A 27058-nucleotide genomic window follows, 5' to 3' on the forward strand; every position below is an offset into this window, starting at 1 on the left:
ACCCGTACAAGGTAATACTTTGTACATTTTCTGCATAAATAACTTGAAGCTTAGCAATGTTAAGATACTAATACATTGGCTGGCTTATAAATGACAGAACAAGAAACAAACCCAGAACTATCTGTCTTGAATATCAAAGCTTTCTTTTAGAGAGCAATCAATGGCTTTGCTTTGGATTGAGTCTTGGTTCCAGCAGTTAGTAGTTAGTTTAGTAGGGCATGTTATTAATATCTTCACTTCTCAGTTATAAACCACGTCACCAATGTAAAGCTACTGAATTCATAGAATTGTTGTCAGCACTTAATGAGATAAGAAGTGGAAAGTAGCTAGGAGAGAATCTGGCTGTTGAAATTGGCTCAGCTCAGCTCCATGGCAGTAAGTATGGAAAGGGAAGAATAGGAGAGTCTGTGAAGAAGTAGAATTGGCAAGACTGAGAGAAAAATACTCAAAAAGAGAAGCAAAAAGGAAGGCAGATAATCTATAGCATTTTTTAGCAGGGGTGTGTTCATCAATGCATACAATATTGGGTAAATAAAAAGATGCTGAAACACATGGGTTATCTGTATTAGGCTTATAGAAAATCAATCCTAGAGTCTCTAGCACGTTGAGGTGTCAGCACAGACTTGGATATCATCAAACTTAAAATCTGCCACCTTGTTATTTATCCCCAAAAGGAAATGAATCAGAGGAGGAAGCAAACAGAAGGAATGAAGCATTTGGATAATCCTGTAATAAACGCATGATATGTCAGTTTCATATAGAGGAAAATTGATTCATGCACTCAGAGAGTAGCCATTCCATCAGCCTCTTTTATGCCTCTCCTTGGTATAAGGAAGAAAGCACAAAATCTCTGTTACTAACAACAATCCTCAGAGAAAGCAAATTAAAGAAATACCTGACTGAGAATAGCAGAATGTTCATGAAATAGAAAAGGAACAATCATCCATCTGGAATTTAGAATTTTAAATTCATTTTTCCTCTCTGTTTATGACCCATTGATGAACAAGAATTTCAGCAATAACGTCCCTAACATCACTGTGAGATGTATCAAATAATGTTTTGTCATAAATATTCTTAATCTTTGATATGCCCTATCAGGATTAATAACAAGAGAACCTAGAAGCTAAATCCTCACTTGTAGCTAGTCTGCCGAAATAACTTAATTTAATTTTTACTTGTTTATTTCTTGATGACTTTATTTTTGTGAGCAATTCTAGGTTTTGTTAGAAACAACACTTTATAGGCATGCTTTCACTTAGATTTTTTTCCTGGGTTTCAACCAATGATTATTACTTTTTTTAAGGTGTATTTTAAAACATGTCCTGTGATGAAGTAAGGGTTTTGTGCTCAGAATATGTTTAATGTTTTATATGCAAATCAGATTTTAGTTTACAGATTGGACTTTCCTGGAATTCATTTGCACTCAAAACAGGCCACATAGTAATGGATCTACTAGTTATATTAGTGCTCACTTTGGTTAGTTTACAATATAAGATAATTACTAAGAAGAGAGCAATTTTCTCAAACACCAGGGGAAGAACACAATTAAACTCTCTGAGATCTGTTTGACTACTCACATTGTAGTAATTGTCTCCATGGGAAAGAGAAAATATTAGAAAGTATTTTGGTAAAAGCAACCAAGTTGGAAAAGTCTCAGCAAGTAGAAAACCAACCCCTTGTAACAGTCCTTAAGTCACATGGTTAACATCTTAATGCCCTGGGCACATCCACAATGATGTTTCCTGATTGGTTTTCTGTATTCTGTCATCTCTGTTTTAACATGAATAGTTACTAATTAGCCAGTTAATTTTCCAGGATTATAACAAGCCTCCTCAGATAAGGCCATTCTTTTCTTGTTGTGATGTTGATCAAAAAGATACCAAGAGATGGTTTCACATCTGAAGAATGACTAAAGAGAAAAACACAACAAAATGAAACTTGTTCCTTTGATATTCCCTATAGAAATGTGCAGTGTGTTCTGAAATAAATTATCAAGGCAAGTAGCAACCTTGTTAAATGATCATTAGGGTACTAGAATATATCATTGTTATTGTAATTCTGAAAATTGGTTAAACAGTAAAACTGTCCTGGATGTTGCATTTTACTCTCATTGGACTCATTATGATAGGTTTCTACTCTGAACACAGCTGTCCAGCAAGGTGCCCGGCGGTGGGGGGGGGGGGGGGGGGTTGGATAATTTCTACAGCTGCTTTTTTCTCCTCAAATAAATTAATCCTCTGATGAATTTATTTACTATTATCAGTTTTGAAATATATAATCTAAGCAGTATATGCAACAAATATCTACAGGTTACGGGATGATTGTAAAAGAACAGCTTTACAAACACCACTTAGTTTGTGATAGAGAGTAATGCCAGAGGTTTTACAAGCATCACCATTTTCTCAGTGCTATCAGTAACTTGAATTTTATGTGTACCATTTCTTTTATTTACACTTGAGTCATAGGAGAAAATATTCCCAAACAATAAGTTGTTTTATGTTTTAGACCTTTTTTAAATTTAGATAAATAAATTCCTACCAAATACATTTTGTTTTTATTTATTTATTTATTTGAGAGGTAGAGACAGTGAGAGGGAGAGACAGAGAGAGAGGTCTTCCTTCCATTGGTTCACTCCCCAGATGGCCACAATGGTTGGAGCTGCGTCGATCCGAAGACAGGAGCCAGGTGCCAGGTGCTTCTTCCCAGTCTCCCATGAAAGTGCAAGGGCCCAAGCACTTGGGCCATCTTCTACTGCTTTCCCAGGCCATAGCAGAGAGCTGGAGTGGAAGAGGGGCAGCTGGGACTAGAACCGGCATCCATATGGGATGCTGGCACCGCAGGCAAAGGATTAACCTACTGCGCCACGGCACCGGCCTCATCTATATATATTTTCAACAAATTGCTTTCCCTCCCATTTGTTATTGAACTTAATTCACATGAAAGTATAGTTGTAGTTCACTTATTTTCTTTGTGTGATTATTCTCTTTAATATTGTTATTGCCAGATTTAGGATTATCACCTGATCAGTGTAAAATTGTATATGGATTCTTACTTTTATTAAAGTGATTATGAGGTTTAATAGCCTTTCTTGTAATTAATAACCATTCCTTTTAAATATGTTGTGAGAAGTTTGCATGTTCTTTTGTCAGTATAATATTTAAATAGCTTTGTGTTGATTTTTTAAAAAGTCCTCTTTCTGTGCCTGGTGTCATGGTGCAGGAGGTTAAGCCTCTGCCTGAGGTGCCGGCATCCCTATGGACACCAGTTCCTGTCCCAGCTGCTCCTCTTCTGATCCAGCTTCCGGGGTGTGACCTGGGAAAGCAGTGGGGAATGGCCCAAGTGCTCAGGCCCCCACTTATACCCGCATGGGAGACCTGGATGAAATTCCTGGCTCCTGGCTTCAGATTGGCCCAGCTCCAGGCCTTGCAGCCATTTAGGGAGTAAACCCTTCTCTCCCTCTTTCTGTGACTCTGCCTGTCAAACAAGTAAAACCTTAAAAAAAAGTCCTCTTTAGTGTCTAGAACTTCATCCCATGTTGATTACATGCTTGCAAGTATCTTTGTTCAGTGTGAGATCTTTTAATAGTGTCATGTGATTCATAAAAACATTTAACTTAAATATGGTATATAAATCAATTTTTATACATAATTTATGGCCATTTTTGCACATACATTTTGTCATCTCTAGAACTTTGTATAAAAGACCTTATCAGTTACTTATGTGATATCTAAAATTCAACCTTAAAATCTGATAAAAGTGCTATAAAATCAGTATTTTTTCATGTTTAAATTATGGTATTGTTTTCTTTTTAAAATGTTTCATGAGTTATGTTAATGTTTATATTCTAATGGAATGTTTCCATTATATCCCTTCAAATTCTCTTTTTAGGTTCTTCATCATAGACCTTTAATATATTTAGAAATCATTAGGTATTTGTTAAATTTTCAGTTCTATTGTCAATTTTGGTTTATCTCTTCCATTTTCTTGATTTGTCCATCTGACTTAAATTGGTTAATTTCCTTTCTTTTTCTTAAACTTCTCTATTGTATCTTTGTTTTCTACTTCAGTATTTGATCCCATCCTATTACATTCTTTCCTTCTATAATTTTTACATTATCTTGATTTCTTTTCCTATTTTCATAAAATATATGACTTACTGATGAAATGTCAACCTTTTCCTCTAATGTAATATGACCATTTAGGGGCATATAGCTTAAGATTAAAATTTTAACCAGCTACTTATGCTATTTAAAATCAGAATAGCTATAATTAACCCGTATTATCCTTCAACTATGAGCACTGTTTAATTTTATCATAATTTCTTTTTTGACTCTTGAATCAATTAAGAGTATTTTCTTAAATTTTTCTAATATACAGAATGTTTTATTTATTCTCTTAAAACTTGTTGAAGTGAAATGGACACTATGAGAAATAGTTACTTGATCAGCCCCTGTCCTGACTGTTGATGAACAACTTAATACTTTATCCCTTTTAGTATTTTATTTGTTCTACATAATACTATTGGTTGAACTCTTTAATTAACACACATTTATTCTTAAGTGTTTAAATTTAACTGAAAAGTGATCCTTGTAAAAATTAACAGTGGGAATAAGAGAGGGAAGAGATGTACAGTTTGGCACATGCACAATCAGACTTACTCCTAACAGTAGATTTAGAAATGTGCCAGGGGATTCCAATTCAATCCCATCAAGGTGGCATGTACCAATGCCATCTCACTAGTCAAAGTATTCAGTTTCAGTTCATAATTGATCATAATGATAGGTCTAAGAGCCAAAGGGATCACACAAACAAGACTAGGGTCTGCTAATACTAACTGATATAATCAAAAAGGGAGAGAACGATCCAACATGGGAAGTGGGATACACAGAAGACTCATAGAATGGCAGATGTCTTAAACAGCACTCTGGCCTCAGAATCAGCCCTTAAGGCATTCAGATCTGGCTGAAGAGCCCATGAGAGTATTTTAGGCATGGAAAGCCAAGACACTCTGGCAAAAAAAAAAAAAAAAAAAAAAAAAAAAAAAAAAAAAAACATTAAATGAAAGATCTCTGAAAATGAGATCCCAGTGGAAAGAACGGACCATCCAAGAAGGAGATACCTGTCTCTGAAGGGAGGAGAGAACTTCCAATCTGACTTTGACCTCTAAATGAGTCTGGAGTTGGCAAACTCAAAAGGATTCCATAGCATTGGCAACTCATGACAATAGCCTAAGGTGATTACTGACGCCATTACCAAGAGTGTCAATTGTTGTTTTTTTTTTTTTTTGATTTTTTTAACTTTTATTTAATGAATATAAATTTCCAAAGTACAGAATATTGATTACAATGGCTTCCCCCCCCATAACGTCCCTCCAACCCACAACCCTCCCCTTATCCACTCCCTCTCCCCTTCCATTCATATCAAGATTCATTTTCAATTCTCTTTATATATAGAAGATCAGTTTAGTATACATTAAGTAAAGATTTCAACAGTTTGCACCCACAGAGAAACACAAAGTGAAATATACTGTTTGAGTACTAGTTTTAGCATGAAATCTCAATGTACAACACACTAAGGACAAAGATCCTACATGAGGAGTAAGTGCACAGTGACTCCTATTGTTGACTTAACAAATTGACACTCTTGTTTATGGCATCAGTAATCACCCTAGGCTCTTTTCATGAGCTGCCAGGGCTATGGAAGCCCCCTGAGTTCACTGACTCTGATCATTTTTAGACAAGGCCATAGTCAAAGTGGAAGTTCTCTCCTCCCTTCAGAGAAAGGTACCTCCTTCTTTGATGACCCATTCTTTCCACTGGGATCTCACTCGTGGAGATCTTTCATTTAGTTTTTTTTTTTTTTTTTCCCCCCAGAGTGTCTTGGCTTTCCATGCCTGAAATACTCTCATGGGCATTTCAGCCAGATCCGCATGCCTTAAGGGCTGATTATGAGGCCAGAGTGCTGTTAGGACATTTGCCATTCTATGGGTCTGCTGTGTATCTCACTTCCCATGTTGGATCATTCTCTCCCTTTTTGATTCTATCAGCTAGTATTTGCAGACACTATTCTTGTTTATGTGATCCCTTTGGTTCTTAGTCCTATCATTACGATCAATTGTGAACAGAAATTGATCACTGGGACTAGTGAGATGGCATTGGTACATGCCACCTTGATGGGATTGAATTTGAATCCCCTGGTATATTTCTACCTCTACTGTTTGAGGTAAGTCAGCTTGAGCATGTCCTGAATTGCACATCTCTTCCCTCTCTTATTCCCACTCTTATATTTAACAGCAATCACTTTTCAGTTAAGTTTCAGCACTTAAGAAGAATTGTGTATTGATTACAGTATTCAACCAAAAGTATTAAGTAGAACAAACAAAGAAAATACTAAGAGGGATAACATATTAAGCTGCTCATCAACAGTCAGGGTGAGGGCTGATCAAGTCACCGTTTCTCATAGTGTTCATTTCACTTTAACAGGTTTCCTTTTTGGTGCTCAGTTAGTTGTCACCTATCAAGGAGAACAAGTGGTATTTGTCCCTTTGGGATTGGCTTATTTCACTCAACATAATGTTTTCAAAATTCCTAACAGGGATCACTTTTCAGTTAAAATTTAAACACCTAAGAATAATTGTGTGTTAATTGCAGAGTTTGACCAATGGTACTAGAACAACATCAAAAAAATACTAAAATGGATAAAGTATTACACTGTACATCAACCGTGAGGACAAGAGCTGATCAAGTCACTGTTTCTCATAGTGTCCATTTCACTTCAACAAGTTACCTCTTTGGTGCTCAGTTAGTTGTCGCCAATCAGGGAGAACATATATTTGTCCCTTTGGGACTGGCTTAATTCACTCAGCATGATGTTTTCCAAATTCCTCCATCTTGTTGCAAATGACTGGGTTTCGTTGTTTTTGACTGCTGTATAGTATTCTATGGAGTACATGTCCCATAATTTCTTTATCCAGTCTACTCTTGATGGACATTTGGGTTGGTTCCAGGTCTTAGCTATTGTGAATTGAGCTGCAATAAACATTAATGTGCAGACTGCTGTTTTGTTTTCCAATTTCATTTTCTTTGGGTAAATTCCAAGGAGTGGGATGGCTGGGTTGAATGGTAGGGTTATCTTCAGGTTTCTGAGGAATCTCCAGACTGACTTCCATAGTGGCTTAACCAGTTTGCATTCCCACCAACAGTGGGTTAGTGTCCCTTTTCCCCACATCCTCTCCAGCATCTGTTGTTGGTAGATTTCTGAATGTGAGCCATTCTAACCGGGGTGAGGTGGAACCTCACTGTGGTTTTGATTTGCATTTCCCTGATTGCTAATGACCTTGAAAATTTTTTCATGTGTCTATTGGCCATTTGGATTTCCTCTTTTGCAAAATGTCTATTGAGGTCCTTGGCCCATCTCTTAAGTGGGTTGTTTGTTTCGATGTTGTGGAGTTTCTTGATTTCTTTGTAGATTCTGGTTGTCAACCTTTTATCAGTTGCATAGTTTGCAAATATATTTTCCCATTCTGTCGGTTGTCTCTTCACTTTCCTGGCTGTTTCTTTTGCAGTATAGAAACTTCTCAATTTGATGCAATCCCAAATGTTAATTTTGGCTTTGACTGCCTTTGCTTCTGGGGTGTTTTATAAGAAGTCATTGCCGGTACCTATATCTTGCAGGGTTTTTCCAATGCTCTCTAATAATTTGACGGTGTCAGGTCGTAGATTTAGGTCTTTAATCCATGTTGAGTGGATTTTTGTGTAAGGTGAAAGGTAGGGGTCTTGACTCATGATTCTGCACGTAGAAATCCAATTTTCCCAGCACCATTTATTGAATAGACTGTCCTTACTCCAGGGATTGGTTTTGGTCCCTTGATCAAATATGAGTTGGCTGTAGATGTTTGGATTGATTTCTGGTGTTTCAATTCTGTTCCATTGGTCTATCCATCTGTTTCTGTACCAGTACCATGCTGTTTTGATTACAACTGCCCTGTAGTATGTCCTGAAATCTGGTATTGTGATGCCTCCAGCTTCGTTTTTGTTATACAAGATTGCTTTTGCCATTCGAGGTCTCCTGTGTCTCCATATGAATTTCAGCACCATTTTTTCCAGATCTGAGAAGAATGTCTTTGGTATCTTGATTGGTATTGCATTGAATCTATAAATTGCTTTTGGGAGAATGGATATTTTGATGATATTGATTCTTCCAATCCATGAGCATGGAAGATTTTTCCATTTCTTGGTATCCTCTTCTATTTCTTTCTTTAAGGTTTTGTAATTTTCATCATGGAGATCTTTAACGTCCTTGGTTAAGTTTATTCCAAGGTGTTTGATTGTTTTTGTAGCTATTGTGCATGGGATTGATCTTAGAAGTTCTTCCTCAGCCATGGCATTGTCTGTGTATACAAAGGCTGTTGATTTTTGTGCATTGATTTTATACCCTGCTCCTTTGCCAAACTCTTCTATGAGTTCCAACAGTCTCTTAGTAGAGTTCTTTGGGTCCCCTAAATAAAGAATCATATCATCTGCAAAGAGGGATAGTTTGAGTTCTTCCTTCCCAATTTGTACCCCTTTAATTTCTTTTTCTTGCCTAATAGCTCTGGCTAGAACCTCCAGAAATATGTTAAATAGCAGTGTTCAGAGTGGGCATCCCTATCTGGTACCAGATCTCAGTGGAAATGCTTCCAACTTTTCCCCATTCAATAGGATGTTGGCTGTGGGTTTTTCATAGATTGCTTTGATTGTATTGAGGAATGTTCCTTCCAAACCCAGTTTGCTTAGAGTTTTCATCATGAATGGGTGTTGTATTTTATCAAATGCTTTCTCGGCGTCTATTGAGATAATCATATGATTTTTCTTCTGCAGTCTGTTAATGTGGTGTATCACATTGATTGTCTTGCACACATTAAACCATCCCTGCATACCAGGGATAAATCCCACTTGGTCTGGGTGGATGATCTTTCTGATGTGTTGTTGCGTTCTATTGGCGAGAATTTTATTGAGGATTTTTGCATCTATGTTCATCAGGGATATTGGTCTGTAATTCTCTTTCAGTGCTGCATCTTTTTCCGGCTTAGGAATTAAGGTGATGCTGGCTTCATAGAAAGAATTTGGGAGGATTCCCTCTTCTTCGATTGTTCTGAATAGTTTGAGAAGAATTGGAGTCAGTTCTTCTTTAAATGTCTGGTAGAATTCAGCAGTGAATCCATCTGGTCCTGGGCTTTTCTTTTTTGGGAGGGCCTTTATTACTGTTTCAATTTCTGTCTCAGTTATGGGTCTGTTTAGGTTTTCGATGTCTTCCTGGTTCAATTTAGGTAGGTTGCATGTGTCCAGGAATCTATCCATTTCTGATAGGTTTCCCTGTTTGCTGGCATACAAGTCCTTGTAGTAATTTCTGATGATTCTTTTTATTTCTGTGGTGTCTGTTGTTACGTTACCTTTTTCATCTCTGATTTTATTGATTTGGGTCTTTTCTCTTCTTTTTTTAGTTAGTTGGGCCAATGGGGTGTCAATTTTGTTTATTTTTTCAAAAAACCAGCTCCTCGTTTGGCTGATTTTTTGTAATGTTTTTTTGGATTCAATCCTGTTGATTTCTACTCTGATTTTAATTATTTCTCTTCTCCTACTAGATTTGGGTCTGGTATGCTGCAGTTTTTCTAGATCCTTGAGATGTGTTGAAAGCTCATCTATTTGGTGCCTTTAAATTTCTTGATGTAGGCACCTATTGATATTAACTTTCCTCTTAACACTGCTTTTGCTGCGTCCCATAAGTTTTGGTATGTTGTGCTGTTATCCTCATTTACTTCCAGAAAATTTTTGATTTCTTGTTTAATTTCTTCTATGACCCATTGTTCATTCAGGAGCATGTTGTTCAATCTCCATGTGTTTGCGTATGCTCTAGGGATTCCTGAGTTGCTAATTTCCAACTTCATTCCTTTATGGTCTGAGAAGCTGCATGGTATGATTCTAATTCTTTTGAATTTTCTGAGACTTGCTTTATGGCCTAGTATGTGGTCAATCCTAGAGAAGGTTCCATGTACTGCTGAGAAGAATGTAAAATCTTTAGCTGTAGGATTGAAAGTTCTGTATATATCTGTTAGATCCATTTGGGCTATAGTGTCATTTAAATCTGCTGTATCCTTGTTGATCTTCTGTCCTGTTGATCTGTCTATTTCTGAGAGTGGAGTATTGAAGTCCCCCAGTACTATTGTATTGGGGTCTAAGTCTCGTTTTAAGTTCCTTAACAAATCTTTTAGATAAACCGGTGCCCTGTAGTTAGGTGCATATACATTGATAATTGTTATATCTTCTTGTTGTATTGATCCCTTAATCATTATATAGTGTCCCTCTTTGTCTCTCTTAACAGTTTTTGTGGTAAAGTTTATGTTGTCTGATATTAAGATGGCTACGCCCGCTCTTTTTTCATTTCTGTTGGCATGGTATATCTTTTTCCAGCCTTTCACTTTCAGTCTGTATGGATCTGTGTTGGAAAGATGTGTTTCTTGTAAGCAGCAAATAGATGGGTTTTGTTCCTTAACCCAACCAGCAAATCTGTTTCTTTTAACTGGACAATTCAGGCCATTCACATTCAATGTGACTAATGATAAGTGGTAACTTTGCCCTGCCATTTGCCAAAGATAAGTTCTAATATATGCTTTGAATTCCCTGTGATCTTTTGCTGTGAGGTTTCCTTCCTTTATCTTCTTTCATATTGATGACCGTGTTTCTGTGTTTCTGTGTGTAACACATCTTTAAGCATCTTTTGCAGGGCTGGACGAGTGGCGACAAATTCTTTCAATTTCTGTTTGCTATGAAAAGTCTTTATTTCACCTTCATTCACAAATGAGAGCTTGGCAGGATATAATATTCTGGGCTGGCAATTTTTCTCTCTTATCACCTGTGCTATGTCTCGCCATTCCCTCCTAGCCTGTAGTGTTTCTGATGAGAAGTCAGCTGTGAGTCTGATTGGAGATCCTCTGAGAGTAATCTGACGTTTCTCTCTTGCACATTTTAGGATCTTTTCTTTATGTTTCACTGTGGTAAGTTTAATTACCATGTGTTGTGGTGAGGATCTCTTTTGGTCATGTTTATTAGGGGTTCTGTTAGCTTCCTGTACTAGGATGTCTCTGTCCTTCTCCAAACCTGGGAAATTTTCTGCTAAAATCTCACTAAAAAGGCCTTCTAATCCTTTCTCCCTCCTCATGCCTTCAGGAACTCCTAGAACCTGAATGTTGGTTTTTTTAATAGTATCCTGAAGATTCCTGACAATATGTTTTAGATTTCTAATTTCCTCTTCTTTTCTTTGGTCTGACTGTATCCTTTCCTGTTCTCTGTCTTCTAATCCGATATTCTCTCTTCTGCTTCACCCATTCTGTGTGTAAGGCTCTCTATTGTGTTTTTCATTTGATCTATTGAATTCTTCACTTCATTATGATTTCTCGTCACTATCACAGTTTCCTGTTGTACTAGTTGTTTCGTTTCATTTTGATTCCTCCTTAATATTTCATTTTCCCGAGAGAGATTTTCTACCTTGTCCATTAAGGATTTCTGTAGTTCAAGAATTTGTTTTTGAGAACTTCTTAATGTTCTTACCAGTTTTCTGAGATCTGCTTCTTGCATTTCTTCTAACTCATCATCTTCATAATCTTGAATTGGGGTGTCTTTTTCGTTTGGGGGCGTCATGGTGACTTCCTTGTTTTTATTGCCTCGGTTTTTGCGTTTGTTATTTGGCATATTGGAGATATTTGGTTTCTTCACTGTGGTGCTTTTTCTTGTTATACTATGACTCTAGATTAAGCGGACTGTCTGTTTTTGATGGAGCCTTAGAGGCTTGAGATGGGTGTGGCCTGAGAGCTCTGTTTGGTGTGCCAAAGGTGACACTCCCAGGTTAGGCATGGTAGATCTCTCTCTCTCTCTTTCTTTCTTTTTTTGATTCAAAAGGGAAGTAATTCCGCACAGCTGAACGAAGTTGGAGGTAGTTAGCAGGCAAATGATATACCCACAGGAGCCAGAGATCGGAAGCTCTTTCCCAAGGACCACACAGGGAATCTGTTCTGCCCTCAGGGTGGGCTCAGATTCTCCTTCAGTCTCCCACTGGGTTGCCAAAGTTACGGAATTGTAGTGTCTCTGGAGAGTACTCACGTGAATTCCGTGAGTTCTCTCCCCCACCGTCTCTTTTTTCACAGTCTCAGTTCAGTAGCACCACAAATTTACTAGGTCCTAATCTCCTGTTAATTCGCCCTGCCCAGAGTCAGGTTTTTCTGCTAGGCTCAGGGCCGGTGCAGACCTGAGGTCGCTCTACTTATGAGGTATGTCCAAGATGGTGCCTGCTCTTTTTCTTGCTCGCCCTTGAGAGGTGAGCGGGGAGAGAGAAACCCGTGTCCGTACCAGTCACCTTTTTTTTTCTCTCTCTCTCTTCTAGTTAGCCTGGTGAACTTCCCCCCCCCCCCCCCGGGGGTCGTTCCCTCTAGTCTCCTCTCTCTGCTTGCCTGCCGGTGTCTCGGGCTATTGAGGTTCGGCTCACCTCGCGTTCCAGCGCTGGTGTCCCAAACTGTGGGCTCCCACGCTCTCCACGCAGGTCCACTGTGAATCACGCGTTCTGGAAGAGTTTCTTCTGCTGTTTCCTTCCCTACTCTTCCTTGAATCTGCAGTATCTCCACTTTTATTAAACTGTCTCTCCCCGGACTATCAGTGTGCTCCCTTCCTATTCCGCCATCTTGCCTCCTACCAAGAGTGTCAATTGTTAAGTCAACAAAAAGGAGTCACTGTGCACTTACTCTCATGTAGGATCTCTGTCCTTAATGTGTTGTACAAGGTGAAATTAATGCTATAACTAGTACTCAAATAGTACTTTACACTTTGTGTTTCTGTGTGGCTGTAGACTTTTGAATCTTTACTTATTATATACTAAATCAATCTTTTGTATATAAAGATAATTGAAAATGAATCTTGATGTGAATGGAATGGGAGCGGGAGATGGGAAGGTTGCAGGTGGGATGGAAGTTATGGGGGTGGAAAGCCACTGTAATCCAAAAGCTGTACTTTGGAAAGTTATATTTTTTAAATAAAAGTTTTAAAAAACAGATTACTAGGACATGACTTGCATATTCAATATTTTTTAATTTTTTGAATATTTTTGAATATTTTGATTTTTTGAGAGTTGTATTATGGGATAATATAATGTTAGTTTTCTTTCAAATTTCTCTTTCATATATGCGTTAGAAAGAGTGTATCTTCATTTTAGGAGTTCAGAGATCTAGTTATCAACTTTGTAAAAAACTGCTGATCATGTTTTTCAGCTTATATGTACACTTAAAATTTTGTCTGCTAATCTTTAAATATTTAATCTGTTTCATGTATGAGAGGAATGTCCAAATTTTGATTAACTATAGTAAATTTCCCCTATTTTTGTGAATATGATCTATTGTGATTTTTTTTTTTTTTTGAAAGACAGAGTGGATAGTGAGAGAGAGAGACAGAGAGAAAGGTCTCCCCTTTGCCGTTGGTTCACCCTCCAATGGCCGCCATGGCTGGCGCTCTGCGGTCGGCACACCACGCTGATCCGAAGGCAGGAGCCAGGTGCTTCTCCTGGTCTCCCATGGGGTGCAGGGCCCAAGGACTTGGGCCATCCTCCACTGCCTTCCCGGGCCACAGCAGAGAGCTGGCCTGGAAGAGTGGCAACCGGGACAGAATCCAGCGCCCCGACCAGGACTAGAACCCGGTATGCCAGCGCCGCAAGCCAGAGGATTAGCCTATTGAGCCACAGCGCCGGCCCTATTGTGATTTATTTTAAAGCTCTGTTTTAATCTAGAATAACTATATCAACATGATGAATTTCCATCTATAGCATTATTACTGTGAAGTAGAAATCAGTTATCTTTACTAATTTAAAATTTAATGTTGAGGGTCCTTGCTGTCTATTCAAATAAGAATTCTGAATGTTAGCTTGAATAAAACAGTTGACATGGTAAGATTTTAGCATTTATTCAGTGAGAGAAGTACACAGGCAAGCTTGGGCTTTATTAAGGGGAAAAAAGAGTCTAGAAACATAAGTTGGGTCCATACCATGCAGAGGGAAGGCTGGGACCACATGAAGCAAAGCATGCAGTTAGGAGCAGCCACAGGTAGTGTAGCATGGGCCAGAGAGCAGAGAACAAGACCTGGGTGCTGCACAGTTTTTATCCTCTTCCAAAAGGGGAGTGGTTACATAGTCTGAATGGCAGGTGGGCTTACCGGTGAGGTCAGGTAGGGGTGTTAGGTCACGAAAAGTGGACAGGGCGAAGGCGTGATCTTCCAGCTCATAAATCTAATCAACTTAATCTTATCTGCCTGCCTATATCAAAGTGACTTATATCAGAACTGATTTTTTTTGATATCTATTGTTAAAGAGTATTTAGTGCCACCTTAGAAGTTCTGCCTGCAACTTCTATGCTTTTTTTTAAAAAACTCTCAAACTCTCTGTGCCCCATGCACTTAGTTTTGTCTTTGTAAAGAGAATACAAATTGAATTTATTGATGTTGTTTTTAAATGTATCCTGGCAACCTAGTTTTGCACTTGTGAATCTAATCGAATCTCCAGAAGAACATTTGAAAAGCAATATTCAAAGAGATAATAACTGCGACTTCTCAAAAATCAATGAATGACAACAATTTTCCAGATCATATATCCTCCTCATACAGTCTGCAGCAAAATAAAATGAAAATAATCCCAACTGACATATATCTTAATGAGACAAAATAACCCAGGACTGAGGTTTTTTTTTTTATTTTATTTATTTATTTACTTGAAAGTAAGAGTTACACAGAGAGAGAGGAAGAGAGAGAGAGTGTCTTCCATCTGCTGGTCCACTCTCCAGATGGCCACAAGGGCCAGAGCTGAGCTGATAGGAAGCCAGGAGCCAGATCTCCTATGAGGGTGCAGGATCCCAAGGACTTGGGCCATCTCCTACTGCTTTCCCAGGCCATAACAGAAAGCTGGATAGGAAGTGGAGCAGCCAGGACAGGCACCTGCGCCCATATGGGAATGCAGGCACTGCATTGGGTGGCTTTACCCACTATGCCACAACACTGGCCCTACCTATAACTGATTAGATCTTCTGAAAAATAAGGGAATAAGCTGATGTCAGGCATTGCGTTGCAGATGGTTGAACCACTGCTTTGAATGCCTGCATCTGATATCCAAGTGCTTATTCAAGTCCTGGCCACTCTGTTTCTTATCTAGCTTTCTGCGAATATACCTGGAAGGAAGCAAGATAATGCCCCTTAGAATTTGGGTTCCCACTACCCACATGGGACACGCAAATTGAGCTCTCAGCTCCTCACTTTTGCCTGGCTCAGATCCAGTAGTTGCCGTCTTTTCTCTGTCTCTCCCTGCTTTTCAAATAAATAAATACATAAATAAATAGGTAGATTAATCTCTTAAAAAAGAGATTCTGCTGACTTCTCAAAAGCAGCAATAGAAGCAAGGTCTAAAATCATCTTTTTTTAAGACATGATTGGTCTTTATGTAAAACAGAGATATTAATTTTGTGAGTTTTTTTTGGCATAGATGATAAATAATGGAAAGATAGGCTAGTCCAATCCTAAAATTCTGCCTTAAGCAAATCTAGCATGCATACATGTTACATAATTTATGGATAAATACTGTATTTAAGTAGACTTTATTTGGATGGGAGATGATTATTATCTTTTAGTAATTTAGAATAATACTTGAAAGCATCTTTCTTGAAAAAATGACTGAATCCTCACTCTATTTTTCATTAACCATGAGCTGGTAAGATAAAAAATCTTATATACCTCACCTTCCTTATTATTAAAGCGAGATCTGACAATTATGTATGCTTAACAGTTTGTCATGAAGATTAAGAGATTTAATTTGAGAGACATGAAGAAAAGTGCCTCATACTCAGGGAAAATTAGCTGATTTATTTGATAATGGAGAATGCAAGAAAATATTTGTTTTTTCAATAATTCATCATATTTCATTGATTCTAAGATTCACATTCATCAACGCTTTTAGCATCTCAGACATTGGGGCATGTGTTCTAATTGATAGCATCTAAGATTTTATGAGTTATGATAATTTAAACTGTTTTTGTTTAAGTATACATCACAGTTTTTAATTCAACTACCTAATGTAATTCCATATTATAAAAAATTTAAGTTGTTAGCACTATGCATCTCATCATTATTAACAGATTTAAAACCTAAAACCTTTACTCATCAGGGAGATAGTGCTTTATAAAACAGAAATAGTTCTTTATTACTTATAATAAAGATAGGAAGTATATTTAATGTAACATTTATGATCCACTCAGAGTGATTGCAGATGAATATTATGAGTTTGGAATGCATCAAGTCACAGCACATAGTTTTAAATGACAAAAACAATGTTCTGCCTGTTTAAGTGTTAAAGCAAAAAACACAAATAGTTTCTGTAGTTTGTGTACTGAGATTAAAGCTTCCACATTTATTTAATATAATTTGCTCATTTAATTATTTTAAGAATCCTTACTCTCATAAAAGCTGTATTGGATCCACACTGAAGGAAAACACAGTTGTCCTTTCCACGCCCTCTTAGCCATGTGCTCCCTGCAGCTGAAGCTGCTCGGAATCAAGTGGTCCAAAGTATTAAACGAAAAATTTCAGGTCTAAGCAGTTCTTAAATTTTAAATGGCACACGTTATTTTTGTCCATTTCTTTGTTTATTTGAAATAAAGAGAAACACCGAGCTCCCATCCACTGCTGACACTCCAAAGGGCCCAAAATATCTGGGGCTCAGCTGGGGCAGAAGTTAAGAACTGGGATGGAAGCCTAGAACTGGGCACTTAATCCAGAAGCTCATTATGAGCTATCACAGCTGTCTCACAGGGTCTGCATTGATAGGAACCTGTAGTCAGGAGCCGGAGGCAGATATTGAAATCCAGATACTCTGACTTTGGACATGGATATCTTAATCAGTGACTGCACTGCTAACTTAATGTGTACCCCTTAACTGCACATCATTCTGGGGAAGGGTCATGCTGTGATCTACCTGGGATGTGCATTTGCCCTGCACAACAATGCTTTGTAGCCTTCTGACTCTAATCACTTAGTAGCATCTCCAGTAACAGTTTGATTTTTGAGTATTTGTTTTCCAGGAACCCTTATTTTACCTAATAATGTCCTCCAAATGCCAGAGTAGTGATGAAGGCAATCTAGACATACCAGTGAGAAGTGAAGTGCTTCTTTTACCTGAAAAGTTGATTATCAACTTAATAAGGAAAGGGGAAAATGTATATGTTGAAGCTGATAAAATCTATGGTAAGAACAAATCTGCTATTTTTAAATTTGTATTGAAAACAAAAGAAATGCACGCATGTTTTGTTGTCTCACCTCAAAGTATAAAAGTTAGAACCACAGTTTGTCAAAATTATTTCATGATAGAGTTCTGTGGCATCCACTATTTAAAACATCCACTTGGAAATCTCAGAATATATTTCCCCACAATTAAAGGGATGCTGTTGTAAGTTTTGGGGAGGACGCTTATGTGTGTGTAGAAATGCATGAAATACTGCTATTTGAAAGAAGTACATCATTCTAATCAATGCACAAACCCGGATTTATAGAATCCCAATATGGTATGTAACAGAATCCTATGATGGATGCTTGTCATTCATTCCCTATCATCAAATACATTTATATTATAAATTTAAAAATAGTAAATTCTTTATAGTGTTAAAGTTATATCTCATTTGAATACTTCATTGAAATTTTAGTTCCTGTATATGTATTTTAAATTTCAATTCTGATTTTAAATTCCACACAGTAAGAATTCAGGTGATAGCAGCTCGTTTTTGATGAAGGCTAAAGATGACTGCTTTGACCGCTCAGAACAGAAACACATTTTGTATTTTCTCAGTGAAAAGGAATTTATAGTAATTTATAGCAAATTGCTCTATGTTTCAATATGTTTTCCAAATAGAGGCATAAACTGTTCCTGCTGAGAATTGTTATCCTTGGGTCAATAAATCTTTCTTGGACTATACTCTTCAAACCCACACAAATGAAGAAAAACCCAGGAAATCTGAAAGAATGAAGTAGTAAGCATTGATTAACAACTACATAATAATTACCATAGAGTATAAAGATGTATTAATGATTTGTTTAAAAATGAATACTATTTATTCCAATATTGTATTGTGGTACTTAAAAAGCTCATGGGAAATGTGTATCATGAAAAAAAAAAGCTATGCATTAATTTAAAAAATTATTGCAGCAAAATAAAACACAATTTAATCCCACTTTCCATGAACTCTTTGAAGTCTCCTCAGATTTGTCATTAAGCTACAGACACTAAAGAAAGGTTGGCATATGGGGGAGTATTGGAGTGATGAAAGGGGAGACATTTGAGGAAATGCAAGGAATTGGCTCTTGGTAGAGTTTTAGTGGGAATAATTGTCAAGAAAAGACACGCCAGCTAGGTTCTGCACTGAAGCTTTAGAGAAAGCTAACCTTGTAAGATTAAGTGAGTACCAGAGACACTCTTCTTAGAGTTCTTGTGATTTTTCCTTAAAAGTCTAGGGAATATCTTCCCCACAGTTACTAGTAATTTAAGATTTTAAAACTTTACACTATGTGCTTAATTTGGGGGTTTAGTGAGTTGAAAAAAGTTTTGAGTGGACCCTATTTAAAGAGGCTTGGATGAAACCCTGTTAGTAATAGATTATAAAGAGAAAGAATGACAGATAGTCTATATGATTTTTCCTTATAATTGTATTACTTGGAAACATCGTTGAACGTTATAGTTGCTTTGACTTCTCCCCACAGCTGCTCTTGATATATGTGCATGCTTATTTTTTTCTAAAAGCACAAACCTTTGAATGACCAAATTTCTCTCTTTACAATTCTTATTGCAAAATATGTTATTGAAGAATGGCCTCTTGTGAACTGTGTGGTACTTTTTCCATGATGAAAGTTCTAGCAATGTGGGAAGGAGATAATATGAGTGTCTGTAGATGTGGGGGTGAGAGTCTGTGAGGATTGAGTCAAAATGCAACTTTACTTTATTCTGTTACATTATATCAGTCATGTTGTACCCAATGTATGGTTTCTTCTGATCAATTTCTAGCCTTTTCACCTTGGTCATGATCGGTTCTTTACCCCATAACTTTATCAACATGTCAGTTTATTACTTTGTTTTATTTTGGTGTTGAGAAGGAAATTGTTATAATACAAGTTTATGCATCCTCATGCTAAGTCTCCTAATGAGTTTTTCTTGGTGATGTGTAATTACAGAGAATATGAGTGCTTGGTCTTAACTTTTATCAGTCTAATTTTGAGCATTTTGGTATATGCGTGTATAACTACAGAAATCTTTCCACAATCTCAGCTATTCATCTGTTCTAACTTTATGAAACCACTTATTTTTTTAAATAAAAAACACAATTAATTTTTACTACCTGCTAAGGTTATATAATTTAATTCTAAGCCTTTCTTACTGCTTTACTTTTGAAAAAATAATAAAAGTTTGCACCTCCTGTGGAGTACAATTTCACTTTGTACCATAACTACTGAAAGAAAGGAAATTGAAATACCTTGAAATCCAAACTGGTTCTGAAAATGCTACATTCAGAGGTTGTTGCATTTACCTCAAAGCAGGAGAAACAGTTCAAAGCTTTGTGTTCCACAGAAAAGCCCATCTTGATTTCAAATGTCTTAAAATGTGGGGAAAAAAAGGAGTGGGGCAAAGTTAAACTATATTTTAAAAAGCCCAATAGAAAGAAGTGAAAGATTTAACAGGAAACAAAAAGAATGGCTTTCTATATTGGAAAAAAAAGCACATAAAAATATTACCAGGATATCTAGCCCATCCAAACTTTAAAAACAAGACCAGTTATATAATGATTAGTTTGAAAGCCCTTTTTACAGCAGTAAACTCCTCTCAAAAAATGTCAAATATACTACACTTCTTTTGGCAATGTTATTGTTTAAAATGCATTGCCATCCAAACACGAAGTGCAAGAATAAACAGGATAATGGCGTGATTTAATACTATTAACATTACCTAAGCAGCTTATAAAAAAGTCCCCTTCATCAGAGACAGCAATGATTCTGGTGGATAGGCAGCCATGAAAAGAAAATGCATATATTTTCCCTATGGTTAGTGAGGATAAAACTTAGCTATATAAGGGCTACACATTTTAGTTGAAAGAAACAGAAATTCTTAATTTCCTTATGTTAGCAATATTACATTAACAAAACAGGAAATGGATTCATGGCTATTTCTCATTTTCCACATTTACTTCTCAGGGACCTTTAATAATTTAAAAATTTATAGACACATGTGTGTGTCTATACACACACAGGGGCTTCAAATAGTTCGTGGAAGACACGTATTATATTTTAATTCCATCCCCATTAACTTTTTGAAGCATATATATATTTGCTTGTTAATCTTCATCAAACACGAATATTTCATACTTTTTTAAAAAAAGATTTATTTACCTGGAAAGCAGAGTGACCAAGATAGTACTAGTAACAGAGAGAGAAAAATAGAGAGGGAGAGAGCAAGAGAGAGACAGAGAGAGAAGGATAAATCTTCTATCTGCTGATTCATTTCCCAAATGCCTGCAGCAGCCTAGCGGGTCCCGGCTGAAGTCAGAGGCCCTGGTGTAATAGGTTCAGCCTCCACCTGCAGTGCCGGCATGCTGTGTGGGTGCCTGTTCAAGTCCTGCATTCTCCATTTTCTATCCAGCTCCCTGCTGCTGGCCTGGGAAAGCAGTGGAAGATGATAGAAGTGCTTGGGCCCCTGCACCCACATGGGAGACCTGGAAGAAGCTCCTGGCTCCTGGCTTCAGATCTCTGGCCATTTTGGCCATTTCGGGATGGAACTTTTCTCTGTCTCACTCTCTCTCTCTGTAACTCTGCCTCTCAAATCTCTCAAATAAATACAGGAAGCTTAAAAAAAAAAAAAAAGAAAAGAAAGAAAGAAGAGGCAGCAGCAGCTGAGGACTCAAGGTCTCCCACGTGTGTGGTAAGGCCCCAAGCACTTCAGCCCTCATCAGCTGCTTACCACGGCATCAGTAAGAACCTGGACTGGAAGCAAAACTTCCAGGACCAGAACAGGAACTTTGGTATGGGATGAGGGTGTCCTGAACAGCAACCTAACCCAATGTGACACAACACCTGTGACACACACCTGCCCCAATATTTCATACTTTTTAATTAATCTTGCAACAGTGACACAATCATATCATTTGCATCCCTAAAAATCCATGTGGGTAAATATAAATCTCCTATCTGAGCACTGCTTTTTCTATAGTGTGTAAATTTGTGTATAGCTACATAGAAAATTTCTGTTCACAAATAAAAAAAGCCATATGTATGAGTAAAATGCATTCAAGTATTGTTGCTCAATTGTTTATTCTTGAACAATGTGTGTTAAATATGAACTGTAAACTTAGAGGCAGTGATTTTCTGAAACAAAAATGAGAAAGCTTTAATTTTTTTAAATTTTTGCCTATTATCTATAATTCAAACAAAATTTTAATGTGTTTACTGTGGTTAGATAATTTAGATGAAAGAAAAATGAAACAAGATTTCATAGTAATTAATGGAACTGACAAAATATTAAATAATACAATAGGTAAAATAACATCTGTAATAAAATGTTATTAGTGCCTACTCTGTGCAAAGCATTAGTCTTAGTACTTTACAGATTTTCATTGTTTTAAAAGGTTTATTTATTTACTTGAAATTTAGAGAGATAGAAATAGGGAGAGACTTCCAAAGAGGGATTTTCCATCCACTGCTTCACTCCCCAGATGACAGCTTAGCTGGCTAACCCAGGAAGGCCTCAGTATTTTACAAATTTAGCTCATTCATTCCTCAAAACAATGTAAGTCAGATGTATTTCTAACATCCCAATTTTACAGAAGAAGGAACAGAAACGTTATGTACTTAAATGACTTCATCAAGTCACCTAACCTGAAAGAAGCAACGTACTCTTGAAATAACCATTTTACGCTCTATAATGTGTTTGAAGATTGAGTTTTTTGTATGTCGCTTTACACAAATTGTTTATAATTCAATTGTCCAGACTAGAAGATATGACCCCAGTCAGTGAAAATCTAAGATAGAAACCGTAATTCATAATTTGATTTTCTCCAGACTCATCTAAAACTTTGATTTCTATGAAGCTTACATTTTAAAAAAACGTATAATTTAATATATTTACTTTATCCATCATGAACTACACTAGAGCTTTAATAAACAATTCAAATGTAAGAATGGTAAATGTAATGCATGTATGTATATTTAGTCCTGTTCATAACCATTGTTTTGTCCTAAGGTCAGGAAAATGCTTCCATGAGCTAGTTTGTCACTTTCCAGGTAATACTGGAAAGGAAGAAAGTTTTGCAGGTTTGCAGTTCTTCTTACAAGTCTGTTGTCTAACATACATGGATAATAGTGTTTTGCTTTTGGTTGGCAATATTTTTAACTAGTGATCAGTAAATAAGTGAATAAATGTGCTACGTTATGCACAAGATGTAAAGCGAGAATCTAATATAAATCTCAAAAGCACATTTTAATAATATCTGTTAGGTAAATGTGCAACAATTGTTTTAATTCATTTAGAGCAGTGCATAGTATTTTACACGTCCATTTTCTCTGAGTCTATATGCCCAGTTTCATTTCTTTCTGGTGTTGCAAGTTGAGGAATTAAAAAAAATTAGTTTATGTTATAATTCTTCCATTGTAAGAATTTTGGTTTTATTAGATACCTTTCCAACAATATTGGGCTTTTATATGAGTGAAACAGATTTTGTGTGGTTAAGGGCTTGTTATCAATCAGAAAATACTTCAGGCAGAAGGAACTGCTTAAAAAATCTTTTTCCTTTCTTTTTTTTATTTACTTATTTATTTGAAAAGTGAAGGGAGACACACACACACACACAGAGAGATATACACACACACAGATACACACACACACACAGAGATCTCTTCCATTAAATGGTGCATTCCCCAAATGTCCACAGCAACCAGATGTAGGCCAGGCTGAAGCCAGGAGCCAGGAGCCAGGCACTCCATCCTATCCTCTCACATTGGTGACAGGATGCCATGTACATGGGCCAGCTGCACTGCTTTCCCAGCAGTCAGGATATCAGCACTTGCATATGAGATGCCAGCATTGCAGGCGATGGTCTAACTTGCTGCGCCACAGTGGTGGCTGGCCCCTTATAACAAAACTCTAAGAGGATACAGTAGAATGTTTGTGTGGTGAGGTCTCTATTGTGGTGTTGCATATTAAGCCACAACTTGTGACTCTAGTATCCCCTAAGGAAATGCTGGTTTGAGTCCTAGCTACTCTGCAGAGGAAGGTGGCCCAAATACGTGGGTCCCTGCCACCATGTGGGACGTGAGGGTGGAGTTACAGCTTCTTTGCTTCAGCCTGGCCAGACCTGGCTTTTGTGGCCATTTGCATTCGGGGAATGAACCAATGGATTGAAGATATTCTCTCTCTCTCTCTCTCTCTGTCATTTTTACCTTTCAAATAATTTAAATAACTCTTTTAAAATACCTGTCTGTTGTGGCTGGATGTAATATTTGGGTAGAAATGTAAAAAGGAAACTGAAAAGTCTTTAGTAATTTGCTTACTGGATAGAGCATTTCCAAAGACACATTAAAGAGTTTAGACTTAGCTCTGCATTAAATGAAAAAAATCACTGAATGGTTTCTTGTTGTTACTTTGTTTTTAAGCCAGAAATAGGCCGAAGTTCTTTGAAAAATAATAGTGTAGGATGGTTGGCAGTCATTGAGGTGGAGATATGTCCTCAGAGACATGGTTCAGGGAATTGTGGCAGTAAATCCTAAAACCAGTAATAAAGACCTGAATTAGCCCCATGTCCATGAGACTACACAGCAAAGGATGAATATAGAAGACATTCCGCAGTGAAAAACAAGGGGGCTGTTTATTGCTTACTTAAGTGGAGAAATGGCAGGCATATGGAAGGAAGAGAGAGAAAGGAACATTTTTTAAATGATCCTAAGATTTTGAACTTGGATCATTCAAATGTTGGTGATGCCATTAAGAGAAAGAAAAAAACACTATGTATTTTGAGAGCACAGTTGTAGTAAAAGGTGGAATAATTAAGCAAGATATTCAAGTGCAAACTACTAATGCATTGTTGTTTAAGAAATCAAAAGATTGTGAAATAATGTTGGGAAAAGTCAGGTCAGTTTTATGACAAGGATATGATTGTTCAAAATAAGTCCAAAGAGAAAAGATTCTACATGGAAACATCAATAAGGAGAGCGGGTTATGATAAATGATTTTGAAGTCATTATGGAAAAGTAGGAAATGTCAAAATCAAATTAGCTCAGGTAAGTGGTGCATTTAAATATATTGCATCCTACTCTTAGAGACCTGAGGAAGGGAGACCATGAGGGTTCTGCCGCAGAGACTTTCAAGGAAAGTCCAGGGAAGCTGAAGCAGGAAGGCACAGTGGTAGGATGCGGAATATGGATGGCAGCTAAGAAGCCAGCAGTGGTTCTTAACAGAGGCGATCGAGACACACTTCAGAGTGGCCCATGGAGAACTCGGAGGGAGCAATAAACCTGGGATCTTTGAAGGAAAAGTCTGCATATGAAAATTGAATCCATGACACAAGAGTGAGAAAGCATGAAACGGAGTTTACATTATAAAACTATGCAGTGAGGTGAACGCTGATTTCACTAACATAAACAAGGCTACTGAAAAGGAATCCCGAGAAAATGTCAATGTGACACAAGATGTCTTAATGCTTTGTTAAGCGTCCTAATGATAACATTTGTTAAGGTTTGGACATAATAATTTATAAATGACAAAAAGGAAATTATGAGAAAGGCTTAAAAATCTATCTCGGAATTATCTTCCTATTATTTATTAATGTTGTTGAAACTTATTTGGAATATATACATTTTGAAAGCATTCTGTACACCCTCAAGTTTTCTCAACAATATTAAGTTGATGATTTTACCTGTAACATGAAACTGAAACATTATCTGATTTATTTAAAGCCACATAGCGAGATGACAGAGATGCAGACTGAGCTTTGTCTCTATGTCCTTGTTTCTTTAATGCATTGATCTCCACATCTCCCTTGATTTTCCCAAAATGCAACTGAACAGACCACTTGTATATAAGAGAATTTCAGGATAATGCAAAATTTACATAAACGTTTAAAAATTTTTATTTGCTCATTTTCATTTTATTAGATATAGAGGAGAGAAAGAGAGACTCTTTCCTCTGCTTGTTCACTTCCCACCCTCAACATCCAGGGCTGGGCCAGGCTGAATCCAGGAGTTAGGAACTCCATATGGGTCTTCCACATGTGTGGCAGTAGCCCAAGTACCCCTCACTCCTCATATCTCTCTCTCTCTCTTTCTTTCTTCTTCCTCTTTTCAGTTGCTTAATGTTGATCTCAGACTGCAGGTTTAGGACAATCTGTTTTGAGGAAAATGCGCACAACTGATTAGCTAGTTCCTCTTCCCTTCTAATCCATGCCTTTGACAGGTTGGGGTTGTTTGCCGATCATGCCTCTGTTAATAGATTTGCTAATAAAGGGTAATGTACTCTAGAGAAGAACAGTTCTGTCTTATAAACAGAAGCAGCATCAGCCTCTGGGATTATATGCTGCCAATTATTTATATACGAGAGTCAGCTGTGGATAAGTGACTGCAGGGCAAAGTACTAATATTCTTCTGATTTGACAATACAGCAATGAAAAACATCAACTGTTATATTGACAGCCTCCTCATTTAACGATGTATGTTAGTATGTCTTGGATGTATGGTGCTTTTCTTATTGGGCAATATCTCATCTCTCTTAAAGCCGTGTCTGTTGGTCTGACGCTTTTGACATCATATCTGTCTCAAGGTTAGGTGGCAAATAGGTTTTAATGTAGTGTTCACTAAACCAATGACATGTCAATCTTAATTGGCCTAATCTTTAATAATCACAATTTCAAGAATGATAGCCTGCATATGTGGGTTAGATTATAAATCTAAACAAATATTTGATGTAGTGATTCTTAAATATTTTCATATAGGTACTTTATAAACAAATAAATGTTTGTTTAGGGGGTAGATCAATTACAAACAGGAAACGTGATGTATAAAGCAAAAAAATCACTTAAAACAGTTGTAACTACACATATACTAAAATGCAAATTTAAGACAAGTCTATTTTGATCTATGTTAAAGTCTGAGGGAAATAAATTCTGCCTCAAACGTGATCTATGAATAGGACTAATTCCAGTTACTTTGAAATTTTAATTTCTAAAGATAATTTTACCATAAATGTGTATGTACAGGAAGGTGATGTATAAATAGAAAATAAAATGAGGGGAAACCATTCAAAAGGACTCTGTTTTTTCTTACCTAAATTTGTTGTTGTTATTGTTTTCATTAGCATTTTTAGTATAGCTTTAAAAATGGAAATCTCTAAATATAAGCACAAAGAGATATGAGAGATTCATTTTTTTTTCCTGTTTATTTGTTCTGTTTTGAAAGACAGAGAGACAGACAGACAGAAATCTCCTATTTGCTGGCTCACTGCCTCAAATACTCAACCACAGTCAGAGCCAGTCCAGGCTGAATACAGGAGGCTGGTCTTGAGCCAGGTCTCCCACAGGTGGCAAGGCCCAGCTGCTTGAATCAAAACTTACTGCCTCCAGGGGCTCACAAAAGCAGGACTCAAACCCAGACACTGCAGTGTAGGAAGTGGGCATACCAAGCACCACCTTGGCACTGCACAACGCAACTGTGCTGAAGATTATTTTTTCTGTGATTTAAAATTCTTTAAAAAGTTTCAATTAATTTTAAAAATAAGGAAATTGCATCAATGTGAAAAATCATGGTCTTGAAAGTCCATGAACTATGATTAAATCTTAGTGTAAATATTTATTCACTGAGCATGACCAGAAATATAGCGAAGAGCTTGGTTTTATGGTGATACAACAGTTTCTAATAAAAGTTGTATGGCATATTGTGAAAGTGGTATTCTATCATAGACTGGGGAAAGGTAATCTGATTCCAAGTTTATT

At 37.0% G+C, this 27058-nt stretch overlaps 1 protein-coding gene and 1 pseudogene across 2 annotated transcripts in view; both read left to right on the top strand.

Annotated features, from left to right (window-relative positions):
• Positions 1-27058, top strand: part of NDST4 (N-deacetylase and N-sulfotransferase 4) — a 302613-nt gene that overhangs the window by 50056 nt on the left and 225499 nt on the right. The gene's annotated exons all lie outside the window — the stretch shown is intronic.
• The window catches only part of LOC103350803 (ATP synthase F(0) complex subunit C2, mitochondrial pseudogene), a 45841-nt pseudogene continuing 44561 nt past the window's right edge, over positions 25779-27058 (top strand).

Source organism: Oryctolagus cuniculus, chromosome 8 (genome assembly GCF_051225735.1).
Source record: "Oryctolagus cuniculus isolate XC-2025 breed Fujian yellow rabbit chromosome 8, ASM5122573v1, whole genome shotgun sequence".
Classification (NCBI taxonomy): domain Eukaryota; kingdom Metazoa; phylum Chordata; class Mammalia; order Lagomorpha; family Leporidae; genus Oryctolagus; species Oryctolagus cuniculus.